Source organism: Rhinolophus sinicus, chromosome 1 (assembly GCF_057876585.1).
Source record: "Rhinolophus sinicus isolate RSI-liver-muscle chromosome 1, RSI-T2T, whole genome shotgun sequence".
In the NCBI taxonomy this organism is placed as follows: domain Eukaryota; kingdom Metazoa; phylum Chordata; class Mammalia; order Chiroptera; family Rhinolophidae; genus Rhinolophus; species Rhinolophus sinicus.
Genome location: NC_142501.1, coordinates 114,983,728 through 115,005,960, shown reverse-complemented (window position 1 = coordinate 115,005,960; position 22,233 = coordinate 114,983,728). Strand labels below are relative to the sequence as shown.

Sequence of the window (22,233 nt, the reverse complement as noted above, 5' to 3'; positions counted from 1 at the left end):
GGTCTTCTGCGCAGGGAGTCCTTTGTGAAATTTCAGTTGTTCAACTTGTTGTAAATTCCAGGGAAGATTTCAAGAGGCTCACCTCACACTGCCATTTTTACGACGTCACTCTTTCTTTTTTCCCCTTCACTTTAGGAAGTATTGAACATGGGGAATGAAAAAAAGAAGAGGCTGGGAAATATAGAGTGATAGTAAAATTTTATTGGGAGGTTTCCCACAGTGATGGAGATATGCAATTTGGTTAAGGGTAAGGAATCTTACTGTGATTTTACATTACATCAGCGGGACTTTTAGAATACTCGTGCATACACGAAATCTGTAATGGATTCATTTACTTATTGTAATAGTCATGAAATCTTCCTGGTACATTTCAATTTTAAAACTATGTGGCATATAATATATAGTTCTATTTTATTACACTTTGTATTTTGGTATCATATAGTTGGTAGGCGTGAGTGTTTTCTCTATACTTTTTTCTTTTTCTTTTTTTTTCAGTTATATTCAACTGACATTCAATATTATTTTATATTAGTTGCAGGTATCCTGGGTTCATCATTTTGACTTAAACAATGGTAATTTTGAAAATTGAGAATTCAAGTTCTCTATCTCAAAACCCGTATTACGAACGGATTCCACTATGTCCTCAATCAGTACATTATGAATATATTTAAATGTCTTCATCTAATTGAAGAGTACATGTTTTGCATAAAATAATAACCAGTTTTAGAAGCAGAGATTCTTAAACCATATGGTGAAATGTCAAATTTCAGAAAGTTTTTAGTTTTCTTTATAAATGTAAAATGTTTCATTTCCGTTACAGTTGACATTCAATATGATGTCAGCCTCAGGTGTACAGCATAGTGGTTAGGCATTTATATAATGTGTAAACTGGTGCTCCGATTAGTGTGGAATCCCTGACACCATACTTAGTTATTACAATGTTATTTCCTGTATTCTGTGTGCTGTCCTTGACAGCTACATGACTGTTTTATAACTGCCAGTGTGTACTTCTTAATCCTTTTACCTTTTCAAGCATCCCCCAACACTCCTCGAATCATGCCAGGATCAGTTAGTTCTCTGCATCTATGAGTTTGTTTCTCTTTTCTACGTTTATTTATTTTTTTTACGTATCACCAATAAGTGAAATCATGTGGTGTTTGTGTTTCTCTATCTGACTTATTTCACTTGGAAAAATACCCTCTAGGTCCACCCACGTTGTCATAAATGGTAAGATTTTATTCTTTGTTACAGCCAAGTCGTATTTTGTTGTATCTATGTACCACTTCTTCTTTATACAAGATGATGGATACTTCGGTTGCTTCCTTATCTGGATTAATGTAAATAATGTGTCAACGACCATAGAAATGCATATGTCTTCTCAAATGAGTGTTTTGGATTTCTGTGGAGGAAAACCCAACGTGGGATTGCTTCCCCACATGGTAGTTCTATTTTTAAAGTTTTGAGGAACTTACATATTGTTTCCATTGCGGCTGGCCGGATTTACAGTCTCAGCAACAGTGCACAAGGGCTCCGTTTTCTTCACATCCTCACCAACACTTGTTATTTGTTGAATTATTGATGATGGCCATTTTGATAGGTGTGAGGTGATAGCTCATTGTGCTTTTAATTTGCATTGCTCTAATGATTAGTGACGCTGAGAATCTTTTCTTATGTCTCTTGGCTATCTGTGTGACCCCTTTGGAGAAAAGTCTATTCAAGTGCTCTTCTCATTTTGTAATTGCATTGTTTGTCTTTTGGTGCCGAGCTTTATGACTTCCTTATATATTCTTGATATCAACCCTTTCTCAGATATATCATTGGCAAATATCTTCTCCATTCATCTGGTCGTGATTTCATATTGTAAATGGTTTCCTTTGCTGTGCAAAAATTTTTTAGTTTGATGTCATATATATATGGGTCTTGTATTCTTAACTATTCAGCCACCTTATGTCTTGACTGGAGCATTTAACTTATTTACATTTGCACTAACTATTTGTAGGTATGTAGATATTGCCATTTTATTATTAGTATTTCGTCTCCTCCTCCTCCTCCTCGTTCTGCTTCTGTTTTTTCTTCTTCTTCTTCAAGTTGTGGTTTTACATTTCTTGTAATACTGGTTTGCTGGTGCTCAACTGCATTACCCTCTTTTTCTTGGCAAGTTCTTTACGTCTCCTTTGATTCTAAATGAGAGCCTTGCTGGATACAGTAATCTTGGTTGTCGATTATAGCTTTTCATCACTTTCACTATTTCTTGCCAATCCCTTCTGACCTGCAAATTTTCTGTTGAGAGATCACCTGACAGCCTTATGGACGCTCCCTTGTTCATAACTAACTGCTCTTTTCTTGTCGGTTTTAATATTCTCTGTGCGTCTTTCCCCTTTGGCATTTTAATTATGATATGTCTTGGTGTGGGCACATTTAGGTTCATTTTGTTTGGAACGCTCTGTATTTCCTAGGCTTGTGTGTCTATTTCCTTCTCAGGTTGGGGAAGGTTTCTGTCACTATTTATTACAAGAGGAGTTCAATTCCTTGATCTCTCTTCTTCTGATAGATTTACAAATGTTACTACATTTGATGTTGTACGAGAGGTCTCTTAAAGGATTCTCTGTCTTTATTTTATTTTGCTTATTATTCATTTTTTTCTTTTTGTGTTCTATTTGGGTGCTTTCTGCTACCATTTCTTCCAAATCACTGATTTGAACCTCTACTTCACCAAATGTGGTGCTGATTCCATCTATAAATTATTCATTTCAGACTTTTTTTAAATGATTTGTATGTCTTCTTTATGTATGCTGTCTCTTTGTTGAAGTTTTACTGAGTCTATCTATTCTTCCCCTAATTTCATTGAGCATCCTCATAACTAGTATTTTGAGCTGTGTATCTCATAGATTATTTGTCTCCATTTGGTTTATTTCTTTTTCTGGAGATTTTTCCTGGTTTTCCATTACATAAACGTTTCTTTCTCTCTTCTTTTTTCACTGCCTCTCTGTGTTTGTTTCTATGTATTATGTAGATCTGCTAATTCTCCTCATCTTGGCAGCATTGGCTCATATAACAGGTGTCCTGTGGGTCCAGTGGTACAGTCTCCCTGGTCACCTTAGCCAGGTTCTCCAGAAGCTCGTGTGGGTGGTGTGTGCCCTCCTGTTGTACTTGAGCCTTGATTGTTGTTGGCGCATCAGTGTGTGGAATTGACCCTCAGGACGACTGGCTGTGACTACAGTAGATGAGCTGATGTGTGTGGGCTGACGTCACAGAGTGGGATCGGCTGTAGCAGGGCTCCGGTGTCTGCTCAGTCCATGGCTTGGGCGTGCCATTTGTGGAGCTAATTGGGTGTCGTTCTGGTGTTGCTGAAGCTGATCACCAGGTGTGTTGGATTTGGGGCCTCTTGGGAGGGGCTGTGGGGCAGGCCCAGGTCAGCTGCTGCTTGTGCCCAACCCGGAGCACCCAGTGGAAGCCAGAAAGTGACCTACTCTTGGTAGCTGCCTTTGTGGGTTTGGAGGCCCCTGGGAGAGGCTATGCTGTGACGCAAGACAGGATGATGCATAGGATACTGGAAAGAAACGGAGGTCCTCAATAGCATAAGTTGCGGCCTTATTGACTGTCTTAAAACAGAATTGTGATGATGCAACACCTCTGCTTACTGAGTGACTCCCCAGTATGTGAGGGTAAAATTCATATGCTAGCATGACACGTGCCTTCTTTGATTTGGTTCTGAAACGGCAGCGGTATCTCCATCCCATTCTCAGTGTTCCAGGCTTACCCCATCCCTTTGCGGCCCTCACTTGCAACATGTTGTTTCATCCTCAGGCTTTTGCTCCCTCTGCCCTTCTGGAATCCCCTTCATGGTTTCTGTCAGCACCTCGTATATCTTTCAAGATGCAGCCCTATCTTTGCCGCATCTGCTGAGCTTCCCTGGTACAACTGATTGTTGTCTCTTTTATGATCTAACTGTACTTTATTCACTTCAGGTGTACAAGTAGCGAGCGGTACTTTTCTGTTCTTGTTGTTTTTATTTATTATATCTACCCCTACTAGAGTATAGGACCAAGTGTTTCATTTATATTCCCAGCTTCCACTGGGTCTACGCCTATGATATGATGGCTACAGTAAAGTTTTGTTGTCTTACTGACTGATGATTGAGTGAGTGAACGAGTAAATGAATATGATGTTTTCTGGAGTTGGGTTTTTGTTGTTGATTTTTACTTGTAGTAATAGAAGTACAGTGTAATGATGAGCTAATGTGAGGTGACAGCTGTGGAAAGATATAAGAAAGGTGTGATCTTCTGATATAGGCAACTGCTGCCTACTGGTATAGACACTGTCCTTGCAGAGTAGCACAGATTAGAATCCTGGATGGTCAGTTACTAGCTATGGGGTCTTGGGGAAACTTCTTTTTAAGCTGTCGGATGTAAGTGGCCTCATTCGTCATAATGGTGCTAATGCCTACCTTTCAGGTATGTGGAATGCACAAATATGGTAACAAATGTGAAAACACTTCGTAAACTGTAAAGGGAGCTACAGAATGTAAAACACCATGATCACAGTGGGATGTAGTAACTTACTAAATATCGGGACAATTTTTGTAAACCTGTAGGACAATCAAATGGCAATACTGTCAAGACCAGAAAGGAAAAGTTAGATGGGCCATGTGGATTTCTAATCTTAGGGATGTTAAGTTGCAGGAGACTGTGATTGGCGATACACTATGTGTACCGTTTTGGTACTTGAGGCTTTGTTGGTGCGATCTCAATGTTTCGACCTGAAGTAAATGTCTGTGTTGGATACCAACTGTGTGCTGGGCAGATAGACAGTGAATGGAGAAGTTCAGGGCTTCAGCTGTAGCTTTAGAAGCAGAAATACAAGTTAACAAGAGTCCGTTATAAGTCACTATGAGTGCTTCATTTAAAGAGAATGGAGAATGCTGGGGGGAGGGACATGGTTGTAGTTGGAATAGGAGTGGGAGTGGAATTTCGGTGATCAGGAAAGATCTTTGTGAGTGTGACAAAAACTGCCAAGTGAAGCATGAGAAGGAGCCAGTCGTGTGAAGATCTAGGAGCAAAACCTCCTGGACAGAGACAATACTGGATCGCATCTGTTCATCATTTTATTCTAATGTCTTGGAATGGCCACCAAGCAGGAAGTGGGGTAACCATCATCAAACCGTTTTCACATTTGTCGTTTTGGGTGGAAAACAAATGAAATTTGGATAGTAAGTACCCGGGACATTTTAGTTGGTTAATAAATAAATGTTCTTATTTAGCCTGATTAGAAATTATTATACTTTTTTGAAAATTTGCATAATTATATATAATATTTTTCCTATGATTTATTAAAACAAAATTTAATGAAAAGATTTTCTTATCACTTCGCTATGTTATTCCATCATTTTTCCTATCAAAATTTTTATCAAACTAGAGTTCGGTTTTTCTAAGCTCTTGCTGACCTACATGAAGCGGGTTCTAAAATGTTTTGTTTAGACTCAACAGGACATACACCAAGGTTTCTTACCATATCAAGCAAGTAGCTTGTTTTAACACTAAAAAAAAAAAAAAAAAAAAAAAAAAAAAGAATGTGTCATTAGAAATATTTCAATGGTATATGAAGTACACTTTTCAAGGTGTTAGGTCAGTTCAAAAGTAATCGCGGTTTAAAAGGTTAAAAAAATTGCACAAACTGCAATATAATTTATACCAACCTAATATTTGCTTAAATACCTATTTTTCAAAAAGTCATTTTCTTGGAGGTTATAACGTTAATATTGTTATCCTGAATTGTTAACTAGAGATTGCATGAAATGTCCAATAGTTACTAATCATCTTGTTTCCTAACCCCTTCAGCCGACAATTGAAGAGAAAGATCCTGTTCCTGACGAAGCTGTAGGAATGGACGAAGTGCAACCCTTCAGACCCGGTACACTTTGTAACACCAATTTAATTTTGGGAAGGAGTACGCGAGGACTTTTGGCATGCGTGCAGTCTTCTCTTCCTCATTCCTTTTTTTTTGTTACAAATTTAATTGAAGGATTTGACATAAATAACATGATGTCACTGTTGGTATCGATGTTTGACAAAAGGTATTTACAGGAATAAGAAAATGAGATTTAAAAACTGTGACTCCACTAAGCTGTTCCTCCATTTGTTCGATACCCTAAATGTCCCAGTGTGGAATCCCGGTACTTAATAGTGGTTACCAGAGGTCAATTATCACACTGGAAGATATTCCCAGTGTTTTCAAATGGTTATTTGAATTTTTATGTTTACCCAAGTAAGCCTCAATTGCTACCATGTCAATTGTTTCTTAACTTTACTTCTCCTCTTAGTGTTTTAACACTGATGGTCTTAAGACATCCAGATATTCTACCGAGCAAACACTGGCTGTGTGTGTACGTGCGCCTATGGTGTCTTCGATTATTAAAAATGGGAGAAGTAATTAATGTTAATGAGTATTTGACAGACACAATCTTTGCAAGCAGGAATTCTGAAGCTTTTGTGCCTTGGGATGCTTTGATGCTATTAAAAATTTTTGAGAATTCCAAAGAACATTTTTAAGTCAGTAGTCTCCATAGATAGTTACAATCTTAGAAATAAAAACCGAACAATTTAAAATACGAGCACACACAGGCATGCATTCCATGAGCCATTAGAGCAACGAGCCAGTCACCATCAGACCTATGATGTTACCATCAGAGCTGTGATATCACGGCTGTGGAGAACTCTACTGTACACTTAGAAGAGAATGAGAGTGAAAATAGCAAATGACAGTCAGTGTTTCTGTGAATATAGTTTTGACCTTTTCGGGCCCCTCGACTGACAGACTTTGGGACTTGACACATTCTCACATGACATTGGAAACCACTATTTTAAATGATGTACGAGCTTCCAGGATGTGAAGTGATAAGAGGCTTTAAAGCTTCACTTCTACAGTTGTGGTTTTCTTTCACTTGTCTTAAACGTTTAAGCTGAGATTTTGTTTAAAAAGCAAAAGGATTCTTTTGCTGTGCAGAAGCTTTTAAGTTTCATATAGTCCCATTCGTTTATTTTAGCTTTTACTTCCATTGCCTTTGGAGTCAAGTTCATAAAATGCTCTTTGAACCCAAGGTCCATAAATTTAGTACCTATGTTTTCTTCTATGCAGTTTATTGTGTCAGGTCTTATGCTTAAGTCTTTGATCCATTTTGAATTAACTTTGGTACATGGTGACAAATAGCAGTCCAGTTTCATTCTACTTATAGACACAGATAATAGTTTAGTGGTTGCCAGAGGGTAAGGGGGGTGGGGGCTGGGGGGTGGGGGGTGGGGGGTGGGAGATGAGGGTAAGGGAGATCGAATATATGGTGATGGAAGGAGAACTGACTCTGGGTGATGAACACACAATGGGATTTATAGATGATGTAATACAGAATTGTACACCTGAAATCTATGTAATTTTACTAACAATTGTCACCCCAATAAATTTAATAAAATTAAATTAAAAAAAAAAAAAAGATAAAAAGCAAAAGGAAAATATTCGTTTTCTGTCTCTTGGTGCCCTGTACTCTTTGGAGCTGACGTGGACCTAGTTTGATCGTATTTTTACTTGGAAACAATAAGGTCACCCAAGTCTGTCATTTGTCATTTGAATTTCAATTATCTAAAGCTTACAAAATGAATTCTGAAGATATTGAAGCATTTAGAAAAGACCATTTTCTTGTAATAAGTAGCTTCTTCTTTGAAATAGTATGATTCATTCAAAGTTGTTTTAAACCCATGTTTGTCACGCATATTTAAACGTCAGCGATTAGACATAACTTTTGATATTGACAAAAAAATTCACACCCCACACCATTTTAACTATTGAGAAGGAAAGCTTTAATTGGGAACACATTATATAACAGAAATTGCTGAGTGACAATAGTTAATTAAACTTACCTATGTGAATGGCAAGTATAGGACACCTAAAATAACATGTACTCTGAAGGAGTAGTGTGTTTGGGAGAAAGAGGGTGTGGGGCTGCTTCTCTGAAGAAGGAAGTTTTACACGATGGTCGACTTTGTGTTATTTTTACCTCCTAATAAATGAAAACTGTATTTTCAGATTCTTCCAGCTGGAATGCTACTTCTTTGACTTTCAATCATGGAACTTCTCAAAGATCCGGGGATTCGAAATTTGGTGATAAACGGCCATTTGCCACACACTCAAGGAGCAAACCTCTGTCAGCATCCACAGAGTTTGGACAGATGACCGTAATAGACAAACGAAAGACTCAGATTGGAGGTGTGTTTTTCTTATGTACTTCTACGCTCCATGAATTGCGTGAATCACAGCTACAAGAAAACAGAGAAAGCAAAGAAGGAAATGAAAAAACAGAAAGAGTTCAACCCTAGCCTACCTCTGTGTAGGTTGATCGTAGTTCTGAATTTCCCACAGTCATTTTGTAGCAAAATGTGCTTTATGTTTACTCTGTTTAGGCAAGTTACAGCCAAATAGAATACCTTTTAGCGAGACATTAGCTTTCTTCCTCAATCTCAGTAACATAAGGAAATAAGAAAGGGAATAAGGAGAAAGTGTGGTTCCATTTAGACTAGTATTTAGCGTACACTGGGGAGTGTATATGCATACATACACACATATATAGGTACATAAATATATGTGTGTGTATATATATATATATATATATATATATATATATATATGTATATATGTCTGTGTATGTGTGTATGTGTACGTATATACCTGAATATATAAATAAAAAATATATATGTATGTATAGATATATAGATATATAGATATGTATTTATATACACACACACACAAATATATAGCAGGGGAAGTAAAAGTTCTTTATGTATTAATTGCCCACCACTTGTATCATTAATATTCATTCTACTATAGTCTTCAGGGGTTGTCCCAAAGAAATGTTTTTACATCACTTCAATCTGCGCTTTCAAAGTTCTGCGTTTTTCTGTTGTGTATTTACACTTTATTTCAATTTTTTCTTTAACAGTGGATGAGTGTTCTAAATGCGACCCTGCGAGCAGGTAGGATTTTATGGATTTCTATAATTGCATGTTAACTAAGAGACTTCAGAGAGAAGCCAGTAAGCTTTAATGAGTGTTCTGCTCTGGAATAGACCCTATACTGTGTACCTAACATTGGTTCTCTCAGGTCTTCGGCACAGTAACTTTGCAAAGTAGCTGTGCTATTCGGCCTAGTTTTTATTCATTAGACGTGTGTGGTTCCGGGAGGTGGATTAATTGACCCCTGGTACCATAGTTACCAAGTGGCTGACCCGTGATGTGACCTTCAGCCTGCTTGGCTTCCCAAGTCCCTTCTCTTGTCCCTCAGCCTGTACTGAGAAGTGCCTGGACAGGTCTGGATTCAAGGTTCAGGTGCAAGTCAGGTGGACTCAGAGAGTCCCGTTTAGTGACGTGTTAACACTGATTTAGAAGTTTCCTCCCAAGCCCAGTGAGCGCAAGCTCTTGTGTTAATGTACTTCACAATTGCAGCAGTCACGAGAACCTTGTTTTCACCATCAGTGTTTAAGGCAGATCTCAGTTCGCTGTGGCCACAGAACCACAGGTTGTGCATAAGCAAGACCTAATCAGGCAAGTGTTTTCAGGTATAATGCGATGTAGCCTTCTTGGGACGAATCGTTGTTCTGTAATAGAAGAACATCTATGTATAGATCATGTTGTGTTAATGCAGCACATATTCAGAGATATTTCTTATTGATTTCTCTACTCACTAACTCCACAGCCTGTGTTTTCCTTCTGGCTAGTACCTTTCCCTTGTCCAAGGAAGTTTTTTTCTTTTTTTCCAGAGTCTTTCTTCCTTCTTCCATGACTTTTCTTGATTTTTTACCATTGTCTCTGCTTTTTGGGGGGTTTTTGTTGCTATTCTGTTACTTTTTTCCACTTCTGCCAGCTAAGTGTTCTCCATGTTTCTAGACAGAATCAAAAGTACATAGAATTCCAGGTGTTGAAGGGATGTTAGTAATTAATTATTCAAAACACCCCCTGGTACTTCATATTGCCATTAATGTTTTGGTCAAGTGGTTGATCACATGAGGAGTATTAATTCCAAGAGATTAAAGTGACTTACTTGATGCAGTGAGTAATGAAATGAGATTAAGTGTAGGTTTCTAAGCCCTGTACACTTCCTTCTTTATCATCCTATGGCTGTGTCTTTTAATTATGGAAAGGTCTAGTGACTGCAGTGGAAGAGGATAAGAATGGAATTAGCAGGGGAATCCAAGTTTCAATAGGACCAACACTGGATGGAGTAGGAGTAAGGCTTTTAGAATAGAGATCAGAGATCAGATAAGGGAAAAGAGATCAGAATAGTAGGGTATGACAAGATAAAGAGAAATTACAAGAAAGAAGGAAAGAGGATGTTGGTAGTGGTCTAAAAAAGCAGATTAAAGTAAGGGGTTCTAGGGTGTCCTGAACAGGTTGCTGCTTTTTTGTTTGTTGACTTGGAGGAACCAGCATTCTTTAAGATTTGTATGAAAACATATTAAACCTTTGAGCCTCTGGAAACATTCTCTTTATAGCAAGTAGGAATATGGTATCATCCACCAGCACCCGAAATTACAGAGCGGGTCCCCTCGAGTCCAAAGGCACTGCAGATTGCTGAACTCTATAGACCCATGGCCCACCGCAGGTGTTTCGTCACCTCCACCTCTTTTCCCGATGCACTGATGTCCTTCCCATGGATATGGAGGGTTGGGCAGAGGGAGGACTAATTGTGAAAACAGTAATGGAGTTGGGTCGGTGGTAACATGCCTGTGTTAGGAGTGGATGACCGAGCTCCACTTAGCTTATTTTCCAGGAACAGGGAAATGGAGAACTCCTAGTGTGGGTCATTTGAGCCCATCCTTGTTTCAGGAGTCTATGCCTTTTTAGGCTGAAGTTTTCAAGGTTGGAGATTGCCAGGAAGCTGTGAGGACAAGTGGTCTGGGAGTGGGGAGGCTAAGAACATACATATTTGTTCTTTGACTGTTGTACGTGTGACTTGCAAACATTTCACACATTTCAGGGAACTGACTGTACTGTTTCTGGGTGAAAGGAAGGAATGGGGTAAGTTTAGTATGTGCATCCTATGTTAAAGAAGTAAGACTGCCATTTTTGACTCACACAGATTAATCTTTGAACCAGGGACAGACCATGAAGAAGGGTCAGTGTATCTTTCTACCTTGATTTAGGTCACTGGTTTTGTCCCAGTTGAGGTTCCATTTATGTCTGCTATTAATTGCGTTTTGAATTCAGCCTTCAGGACTTTTGGTGAAAACAACATATTCTCAGGTGTTGCCAACATATTGGCTGTCATTCTTTGTTACGGAAACTTAGAGTGTATCTTCATTAAATATTGCATGAGTTGGGAGTGGTGGAGGCAGAAATAGGTAGCTAAGAGCTTTTCTAGCATATCATCTAATTTTTTATTATATCAAGAGACTATATTTCATATGCAGATAGCTGACCTTTTACTCCTTTTGTTGTTGTTGTTGCTTTTGTCAAGAAATGAATTCACTTGTTTTTGTTATCTTTACCCTAAAGTCTCTCCCGCGAAACTGGCAATAAAGATTCATGTCCTATATCAGAGGAATGGCTCTTCGATGTTAATACCAAGGTAAAAGGCTCCTGTGTGAAATTAACTGTTTTGCTCTGAATTTAGTTTTGTGTAGCAATGACTTGTAAAATTTAGTTGTGGTCTACCTATCATTGTTCTATGTTTGTCATGGAAAATTCCTCAGCATGAACCATTTTAAACATATGACCCTTTGATGCTGCATTGTTTTGTTGTTGTTTTTTTAACTTCAGTAAGTATCAAAGATGGGGGCTGAGAAAAAGAAGGGCTGGGAAATGTATAGTGATAGTAAAATTCGATAGGGAGTTTTCCCACAGTGACGGAGCTATGTAATTTGGGTAACGGTAAGGATTCTTAATGTGACTTTTACGTTATACCAGCATGACTTTTATAATACTTGTGCCTGAATGAAATCTTGAATGGATTCACGTACTCATTGTAATAGTCATGAAATCTTCCTGGTACCTTTCAGTTTTAAAACTAGATAGTATATGACATATGGTTTTATTTTATTACGCTTTGTATGTTGGTATGGTATACTTGTTAGGAGGGAGTGTTTTCTTCATTTTTTTTTGTTTTTTTCACTTACATTCCGTTGACATTCCATATTATTTTATATTAGTTTCCGGTATACTATGTTCATCATTTAGACTAAAATAGTAGTAGAATTTTTGAAAGTTTAGAATTCACGTTCTCTATCTCAAAACCCGTATTACAAAGGGATTCCACTGTGTTCTCAATCATTGTTTTGTGAATATATTTACATGTGTTCATCTAATTGAAGAGTAAATGTTTTGCATAAAACAATAACCAATTTGAAATGCAGAGATTCTTTTTTCTTTTTTTTCTTGTTTGGGGTTTTAATGGCCTGTGTGATTACATGGTATTTGATAACGTGGGCTCCTGGGCCCATATAAGCAAGAGCAACACAGATTTTCTTTCAACTGATATTCTGACATACTCCATCGTCAAATCAACACTTGTTGAGTACCTATTCTGTAACAAGCACGATCTCATTTACTTCTCAGAATAGCCTTGGCAAGGAAGGGAATCCTCATCTTCAGAGATAAGGAAGTGGAGACCAAGTCAGTCTAGGTAGCATGTGTTGCAGTAGCCAGGGAGAAGGTTGAGGGTTTGATCCAAATGCACTTGGCTCCAAAGCTGATGATGCTCTCGTCTGTTCCCTATAAAAACATGTCCGTGAGATTCTATGCCCATTGTCCATGATGCATTGACCAAAGTAAAGAAAGGATCCGTGTCTGCAAAAGACAGGATGCTTTCTTTACTCTGGTCAAAAGCAGAGATTCTTAAAAATGAAATAATTAAATGTCAAATTTCAGAATGTTTTTAGTTTTGTTTTTTAAATGTAAAGTTTTTCTTTTTTTTTCAATTTATTGGGGTGACAATTGTTAGTAAAATTACATAGATTTCAGGTGTACAATTCTGTATTACATCATCTATAAATCCCATTTTGTGTTCACCACCCAGAGTCAGTTCTCCTTCCATCACCATATATTTGATCCCCCTTACCCTCATCTCCCACCCCCACCCCCTTACCCTCTGGTAACCACTAAACTATTGTCTGTGTCTATGAGTTTCTGTTTCTCATTTGTTTATCTTGTTCTTTTGTTGTTTTTGATTTATATACCACATATCAGTGAAATCATATGGTTGTCTGCTTTTTCTGTCTGAATTATTTCGCTCAGCATTACACTCTCAAGATCCATCCATGTTGTCACAAATGTTCCTATATCATCTTTTCTTATGCCGAATAGTATTCCATTTTGTATATATACCACAACTTCTTTATGCGTTTATCTATCGAAGGACATTTTGGTTGTTTCCATGTCTTGGCCACCGTAAGCAAAGCTGCAATGAACATTGGAGCACACGTGTCTTTATGTATAAATGTTTTCAGATTATTTGCGTGGATACCCAGGAGAGGGATTGCTGGGTCATATGGCAATTCTATTCGTAATTTTTTAAGGAACCTCCACACTGCCTTCCATAACGGCTGCACCAGTCTGCATTCCCACCAGTTGGAGAGGCTGTGGAGAAAATAAATGTAAAATGTTTCATTTCTGTTACAGTTGGCATTCAATATGATGTCAGCCTCAGGTGTGCAGCATAGTGGTTAGGCATTTATATAATGCATATACTTACTGGTACCCCGATTAGTGTGGAATCCCTGATACCATATTTAGTTATTACAATGTTATTTACTGTATTCTTTGCGCTGTACTTGACATCTTCATGACTGTTTTAGAACTCCCAATTTGTACTTCTTTCCTTAATCCTTTAACTTTTCAAGCATTCCCCAACAATTCTCGAACCTGGCAACGATCAGTTCGTTCTCTGCACCTATGAATTTGTTTCCCATTTCTATGTTCATTTATTTTTTTTTCATATCACCAATAAGTGAATTCAGGTGTGTTTTTCTCTTTGTCTGACTTTTTTCACTTAGAATAATACCCTCTAGGTCCACACACTTTGTCACAAACGGTAAGTATTTATTCTTCGTTACAGACAAGTAGCATTTTGTTATATATATGTCCCACTGCTTCTTTATCCAAGACGATGGATCCTTTGGTTACTTTGTTATCTGGACTATTGAAAATAATGTGGCAACGACCATAGACATGCATATTGCTTTTCAAATTAGTGTTTTGATTTCTGTGGAGGAAAACCCAGAAGTGGGACTGCTGTGCCACGTGGTAGTTCTGTTTTTAAATTTTTGAGGAACTTCCATGTTCTTTTCCATTGTGTCTGGTCGGATTTGCAGTCTCACCAACAGTGCACGAGGACTCTGTTTTTTTTCACATCCTCACCGACACCTGTTGCTTGTTGATTCATGGATGATGACCATTCTGACAGTTGTGAGGTCGTATTTCATAGCGTTTTTAATTTGCATTGCTCTGATGATTAGTGACACTGAGCATGTTTTCGTATGTCTCTTGGCTATCTGTGTGACCTCTCTGGAGAAAAGTCTATTCAGGTACTCTTCTCGTTTTGTAATGGCATTGTTTGTCTTTTGGTGTTAAGATTTATGATTTCCTTATGTGTTTTGGATGTCAACCCTTCATCAAATATATCCTTGACAAATATCTTCTCCGTTCATCCGGTCGTGACTGCAGGTTGCTGTTGGTTTCCTTTGCAGAAATTTTGTAGTTTGATTGTCGTGTATATGGGTCTTGTATTCTTAACCATTCAGGTACCTTATGTCTTTTCTGGAGCATTTAATCTATTTCCATTTAAAGTAATTATTTGTAGGTATGTAGTTCTTGGCATTTTATTGTTCATTTTCCTTCTCCTCTTCCTGCTCTTCCTCCTGCTCTTTTTCCGTCTTCTCCTCCTCCTCCTCCTCCTCCTCCTCCTCCTCCTCCTCCTCCTCCTCCTCCTCCTCCTTTTTTTTCTTCTTGTCGTGGTTTTACATTTCTTGTGCTAGTGGTTTGCTGGTGCTGAACTGCATCACCTTCTTTTTCTCTGGCAAACTCTTCACCTCTCATTTGATTCTAAATGAGAGCCTTGCTGGATACAGTCATCTGGGTTGCACATTATTGCATTTCATCACATTTCAATATTTCTTGCCCATTCCTCTGGCCTTCAGATTTACTGTTAAGTGATCACCTGCCAGTCTTATGCGAGCTCCCTTGTATATAACTAAGTGCTTTTCTCTTGCTGGTTTTAATATTCTCTCTGTGTCTTTCCCCTTTGGCGTTTTGATTATGGTATGTCTTGGTGTGGGCCTGTTCGGCTTTCTTTTGTTTGGAACGCTCTGTGTTTCCTGCGCTTGTGTTTCCTTCAACAGGTTAGGGAAGATTTCCGTCATTATTTATTCAAATAGGTTTTCAATTCCTTTCTCTCTCTTCTCTTTTTGATAGCCCTACAAGTGTTGTTACACTTTATCTTGTCCAAGAAGTCCCTTATAGTATTCTCTCTCTCTCTATCTTTTTATTTTTTATTCATAATCATTTTTCATTTCTTTTTTTCTGTTCTGATTGGGTGTTTTCTGCTACCTTGTCTTCCAAATCACTGATTTGATCCTCTGCCTCAACCAAGTCTGGTGCTGATTCCATCTATTGATTACTCATTTCAGATGTTGTATTTTTCATATTTGACTTTTGTTAATGATTTCTATGTCCACTTTTTATGTTTGCTGTCTCTGTTGAAGTGGTACAGCGTTTATCTATTTTTCGCCAAAGTTCATTGAGCATCCTTAGAAGTAGTGTTTTGAACTCTGTATCTGGTAGATTGCCTGTGTCCATTTGGTTTACCTCTTTTTCTAGAGTTTTGTCCTGTTCTTTCATTAGGGAAATGTTTCTTTCTCTCTTCTTTTCTCACTGCCTCTCTGTGTTTGTTTCTATGTACTATGTAGATCTGCTAATTCTCCTCATCTTGGCAGCATTGGCTCATGTAACAGGTGTCCTGTGTGTCGGGTGGTACAACCTCCCTGGTCACCGGAGCCAGGAGTTCCAGAAGCTCGTGTGGGTGGTGTGTGCCCTCCTGTTGTACTTGAGCCTTATTGCTGTTGGCGCATCAGTGTGTGGAATGGACGCTCAGGACGACTGGCTGTGACTACAGTAGATGAGCTGATGTGTGTGGGCTGACGTCACAGAGTGGGATCGGCTGTAGCAGGGCTCCGGTGTCTGCTCAGTCCATGGCTTGGGCGTGCCATTTGTGGAGCTAATTGGGTGTCGTTCTGGTGTTGCTGAAGCTGATCACCAGGTGTGTTGGATTTGGGGCCTCTTGGGAGGGGCTGTGGGGCAGGCCCAGGTCAGCTGCTGCTTGTGCCCAACCCGGAGCACCCAGTAGAAGCTACAATGTGACCTACTCTTGGTAGCTGCCTTTGTGAGTATGCACCTGCGAGGCCCTATGTTGTGAAGCAAGACAGGCTGATGGGTAGGATCCTAAAAAAAAATGGAACTCCTCTGTATCATAAATTGCAGCCTGAGTGACTATTGTAAACTATGATCGTGATGGTGCAACACCTCTGTTTACTGAGTGACTCCCCGTTACGTGAGGGTAAAAGTCATATGCTAGCATGACACGTGCCTTCTTTGATTTGGTTCTGGTTCTGCAGTTGTCTCCCCATTCCATTTTCAGTGTTCCAGGCTTACCCCATTCTTCTTCTGCCCTCACTATGATATGTTGCTTCATACCTTAGGCTTTTGCGCCTGCCGCTCTTTCTGGACTCCCCTTCATGGTTTCCCTCAGCACCTCGTGTATCTTTTAAGATGCAGTCCTCTTTTCTCAGCATCTGGTACAACTGCTTGTTGTTTCTTTTGTGCCTGTGCTATACTTGATTCATGCGATGTGTAGAAATGGAGAGCGGTACTTTTCTGTTCTTACTGTTTTGACGAAAATCAGAATACATCGAGCCCTAGTAGAATATAGGACAAAATCTTTCATTTATATTTCCAGCTTCCCCTGGGTCTATGCCTATGATTTGATGGTTACGATAGCAGTTTGTCATCTTACTTACTTGAAGGACTGAGCGAGTGAGTGAACGAGTCAATGAATATGATGTTTTCTGAAGTTGGGTTTTTATTTTCTTTTTTCTTTCTTTTTTTTAATAGAAAGAAGCAACCAAGCCGGCAATTGGAAAAAGAGAAAATGGTGTGGATATTATTGAAAGTGCTCCACAAGCGCAAACAAAAACTGATATTTTCACTTGTGTTGATGGAGCACACCAAAATAATACAAGTGATAACTTAGTGACTATCTATGAATTCTTTCTAGCTTGAGTGCTGCTATAAGCAAATCTAACATGTGTAGATCCAACTGTGATTTTCATTTCTTATAAGCATTTTTTCCTATCTTTTTTGCAAAAGTATCCCCACTACTAACAACTTCTTCTTGCAAATGATTTGACCCCCTGAAATTCTTTTCTGCTATTACTTTTATTGAAATGTTCATGACTTGAATGTGTATTTAAAATGCATAGTAATATGTGTTCACATTAATGTTCTGTGACTACATTTTATAGTTAAAACATCCGCATTAAGATTAGAAGAAGCAGCTGTAAAATCATGTTGGGATTCTGAGGTACTGTCATTCACTACTATTATTTTTATCATTATTATTTTAAATATCACCATTCAGTGATGTTGAAACTTAAAAGGTATGCTTTGACTGTACTTTCTCACCTCTGCGTTTCCCCACACAAATTATTTTCTTACGGTTTAGCCTATAATTAATAAAAGACATGTGTGCTTAGTATAATGAGGCAGCGTAGTAGAATTCTGCTAACTTGCGAGGTTCACTTAAGGCGGTCGGTGTAGAATAGTATAAAACAAGAAGGCTTCCAAGTCATAAGGAATCAGTTGGGTTCTGAAGTGAAGTTTACCTAAAAGCTAAAGAATTATTCCAGCTTGAAGTATGCCCAAATGCATGATTCTGTGGTTTTTATGGTTGTGTAAATGTCCTAATGAGATTCAGAAAGAAAGAATTTGGAATTTAGGGTTTTTTATACCTTGGAACTTGAAAAGATAATGCCTGATACATGAAAGTATTATTACATTTGTATTCTCAAATAGATCTGCAAGGAACTTTTCCCAGGAAGGAAGAGCATTGTTAATAGAAATAATATGTAGAATTATACTAACAGCAATCCCCTGAGCGCTGCTTTAATGCATAACAACTGTCTTGTTCAGTTAAAACAGCAGGCATTGAGTATCTTGATGGCAACCGTACTTGTAGTAATAGAAATACAAAGTAATGATGAGCCAATGTGAGATGACAGCTGTGGAAAGAGACAGGAGGAGTGTGATCTTCTGATATAGGCAACTGCTGCCTACCGGTATATACACTGCGTTTGAAGATAAGAACACACTAGAATCCTGGATGGGTCACTTACTAGCTATGGGATGTTGGGGAAACTTCTTTTTAATCTGTCGCATGTCAGTGACCTCATTCATCATAAAGGTACTTATGCCTACCTTTCAGGTATGTGGACTGAACTAATGAGGTAACAAATGGAAAACACTTTGTGAAGTGTAAAGGGAGCTGTAGAAATGTAAAATCTATGATCACAGTGGGCTGTAGTGACTTACTAAATGGTGGGGACACTTTTTGTAAACCTAAAGGACAATCAACTGGCAGTAGTGTCAAGAACAGAGTGGAAAAGTTAGAAGGGGCACGTGGATTTCTCACCTGGGGGATGCTAAATTTCAGGAGACTGTGATTGGCAATACCCTGTAGATGTGTAGTGTTTCGGTACTTGAGGCTTTGTTGGTGCGAGCTGAATGTTTTGACCTGAAGTAAATGTCTGTGTGGGATACTGCCAAGTGAAGCATGAGAAGGAGCCAGTCATGTGGAGATCTAGGAGCAAAACCTGCTGGGCAGAGACAACAATGGATCGTACAGGTTCCTCATTTTATTCTAGTGTCTTGGAATGGTCAGGAAGTAGGAAGAGGGTTAACCACCATCAAACCATTTCGATATTTGTCATTTGTGTGGAAAACAAATAAAATGTGCATAGCAGAGGCCTGGTACATTTGAGACAGTTAATAAATAAATGTTCTTATTTTTTCCCTGATTAGAACTTATTATACTTTTTTGAAAAGTTGCATAACTATATATAACATTTTTCCTATTATTTTTAAGTATAATTTAAAGAAAAGCTTTTCTTACAACTTTGCCATTTTATTTAATCATTTTTCCCATCAAAATTTTTATCAAATACAAGTTTGTTTTTTCCAACCTCTTGTTGACCTAGATGAAGTAGGTTCTAAAATGTTCTGTTTAGACTCAACACGACATACACCAAGGTTTCTTACCATGTCAAGCAAGTATCTTGTTTTAACACTAAAAAAAGAATAAAAAAAAAAAAGAATGTGTCATTAGAAATATTTGAAAGTTATATGAAGTACACTTTTCAAGGTATTAGTTCGGTGCAAAAGTAATTGCAGTTTCAAAGGTTAAAAAAATTGCACAAACTGCAGTATCATTTGTACCAACCTAATATTCGCTTAAATACCTATTTTTCAAAAAGTCCTTTTCTTGGAGGTTATAACGTTAGTATTGCTAGCCTGAATTGTTAACTAGAGATTGCATAAAGTGTCCATTAGTTACTAATCATCTTGTTTCCTAACCCCTTCAGCCGACAATTGAAGAGAAAGATCCTGTTCCTGACGAAGCTGTAGGAATGGACGAAGTGCAACCCTTCAGACCCGGTACACTTTGTAACACCAATTTAATTTTGGGAAGGAGTACGCGAGGACATTTGACATGCGTGCAGTCTTCTCTTCCTCATTCCTTTTTATCTTTGCTACAAATTTAATTGAAGGATTTGACATAACGTGATGTCATTGTTTGTATGGATGTTTGAGAAGAGGTATTTATAGGAATAAGGAAATGAGATTTTAAAACTGACTTCACTAAGATGTTTCTCCATTTGTTCGATACCATAATTGTCCCAGTTTGGAATCCCTGTACTTAATAGTGGTTACCACAGGTCAATTATCACCCTGGAAGATTTTTCCAGCATTTTCAAATGGTTCTTTGACTTTTTATGTTAACGCCAGTAAGCCTCAATTGCTACCATGTCAATTGTTTTCTAACTTCACTTCTTCTCTTAGTGTTGTAACACTGATGGTCTTAAGACAACCAGATGTTCTGCTGAGCAGACACTGGCTGTGTGCGTACCTGCGCCTCTGGTGTCTTCGAGTATTAAAAATGGGAGACGTAATTAATAGTAATGAATATTTGACAGACACAATCTTTGCAAACAGGAATTCTGAAGCTTTTGTGCCTTGGGATGCTTTGATGGTATTAAAAATTTTTGAGAATTCCAAAGAACATTTTTAAGTCAGTAGTCTCCACAGATAGTTACAATCTTAGAAATAAAAACCGAACAATTTAAAATACATAACTTTTGATATTGACAAAAAAATTCACACCCCACACCATTTTAACTATTGAGAAGGGAAGCTTTAATCGGAAACACATTATATAACAGAAATTGCTGAGTGACAATAGTTAATTAAACTTACCTATGTGAATGGCAAGTATAGGACACCTAAAATAACATGTACTCTGAAGGAGTCGTGTGTTTGGGAGAAAGAGGGTGTGGGGCTGCTTCTCTGAAGAAGGAAGTTTTACACGATGGTCGACTTTGTGTTATTTTTACCTCCTAATAAATGAAAACTGTATTTTCAGATTCTTCCAGCTGGAATGCTACTTCTTTGACTTTCAATCATGGAACTTCTCAAAGATCCGGGGATTCGAAATTTGGGGATAAACGGCCATTTGCCACACACTCAAGGAGCAAACCTCTGTCAGCATCCACAGAGTTTGGACAGATGACCGTAATAGACAAACGAAAGACTCAGATTGGAGGTGTGTTTTTCTTACGTACTTCTACGCTCCATGAATTGCGTGAATCACAGCTACAAGATAACAGAGAAAGCAAAGAAGGAAATACAAAAACAGAGAGTTCAACCCTAGCCTACCTCTGTGTAGGTTGATCGTAGTTCTGAATTTCCTACAGTCATTTTGTAGCAAAATGTGCTTTATGTTTACTCTGTTTAGGCAAGTTACAGCCAAATAGAATACCTTTTAGCGAGACATTGGCATTCTTCCTCAATCACGGTAACATAAGGAAATAAGAAAGGGAATAAGGAGAAAGTATGATTCCATTTAGACTAGTATTTAGCGTACACTGGGGAGTATGTATGTATACATATACACATATATAGGTACATACATACATGCATATACGTGTATATGTGTATGTATGTATGTGTATATATATATATATATATATATATATATATATATATATGTATTTTTATATACACACAGATGTATAGCAAGTGAAGTAAAAGCGCTTCACGTATAAATTGCCCACCACTTGTATCATTAATATTCACCCTACTATAGCCTTCAGGGGTTGCCCCAAAGAAGTATTTTTATATCACTTCAATCTGACGCTTTCAAAGTTCTGTGTTTTTCTGTTGTGTATTTACAATGTATTTGAATTTTTTCTTTAACAGTGGATGAGTGTTCTAAATGTGACCCTGCGAGCAGGTAGGATTTTATGGATTTCTAAAATTGCATGTTAACTAAGAGACTGCAGAGAGAAGCCAGTAAGCTTTAATGAGTGTTCTTTCTGCTCTGGATTAGGCCCTATACTATGTGCCTAACATTGGTTCTCTCAGGTGTACGGCACAGTAACTTTGCAAAGTAGCTGTGCTATTCGGCCTAGTTTGTATTCATTACACGTGTGTGGTTCCGGGAGGTGGATTAATTCACCCCTGGTACCATAGTTACCAAGTGGCTGACCCGTGATGTGACCTTCGGCCTGCTTGGCTTCCCAAGTCCCTTCTCTTGTCCCTCAGCCTGTACTGAGAAGTGCCTGGACAGGTCTGGATTCAAGGTTCAGGTGCAAGTCAGGTGGACTCAGAGAGTCCCGTTTAGTGACGTGTTAACACTGATTGAGAAGTGTCCTCCCAAGCTCAGTGAGCGCAAGCTCTTGTGTTAATGTACTCCACAATTGCAGCAGTCACGAGAACCTTGTTTTCACCATCAGTGTTTAAGGCAGATCTCAGTTCGCTGTGGCCACAGAACCACAGGTTGTGCATAAGCAAGACCTAATCAGGCAAGTGTTTTCAGGTATAATGCGATGTAGCCTTCTTGGGACGAATCGTTGTTCTGTAAGTGAAGAAC

General features: G+C 38.3%; 1 long non-coding RNA gene across 1 annotated transcript in view; it reads left to right on the top strand.

Moving 5' to 3' along the window:
* The window catches only part of LOC148759232 (uncharacterized), a 30,092-nt gene extending 9,194 nt beyond the window's left edge, over positions 1 to 20,898 (top strand). The window contains exons 2-3 of the long non-coding RNA XR_016018040.1: positions 17,142 to 19,739; positions 20,725 to 20,898. This is a non-coding gene — a long non-coding RNA (uncharacterized LOC148759232). The remainder of the gene's footprint in view (positions 1 to 17,141; positions 19,740 to 20,724) is intronic.
* Positions 20,899 to 22,233: the final 1,335 nt, after the last annotated feature.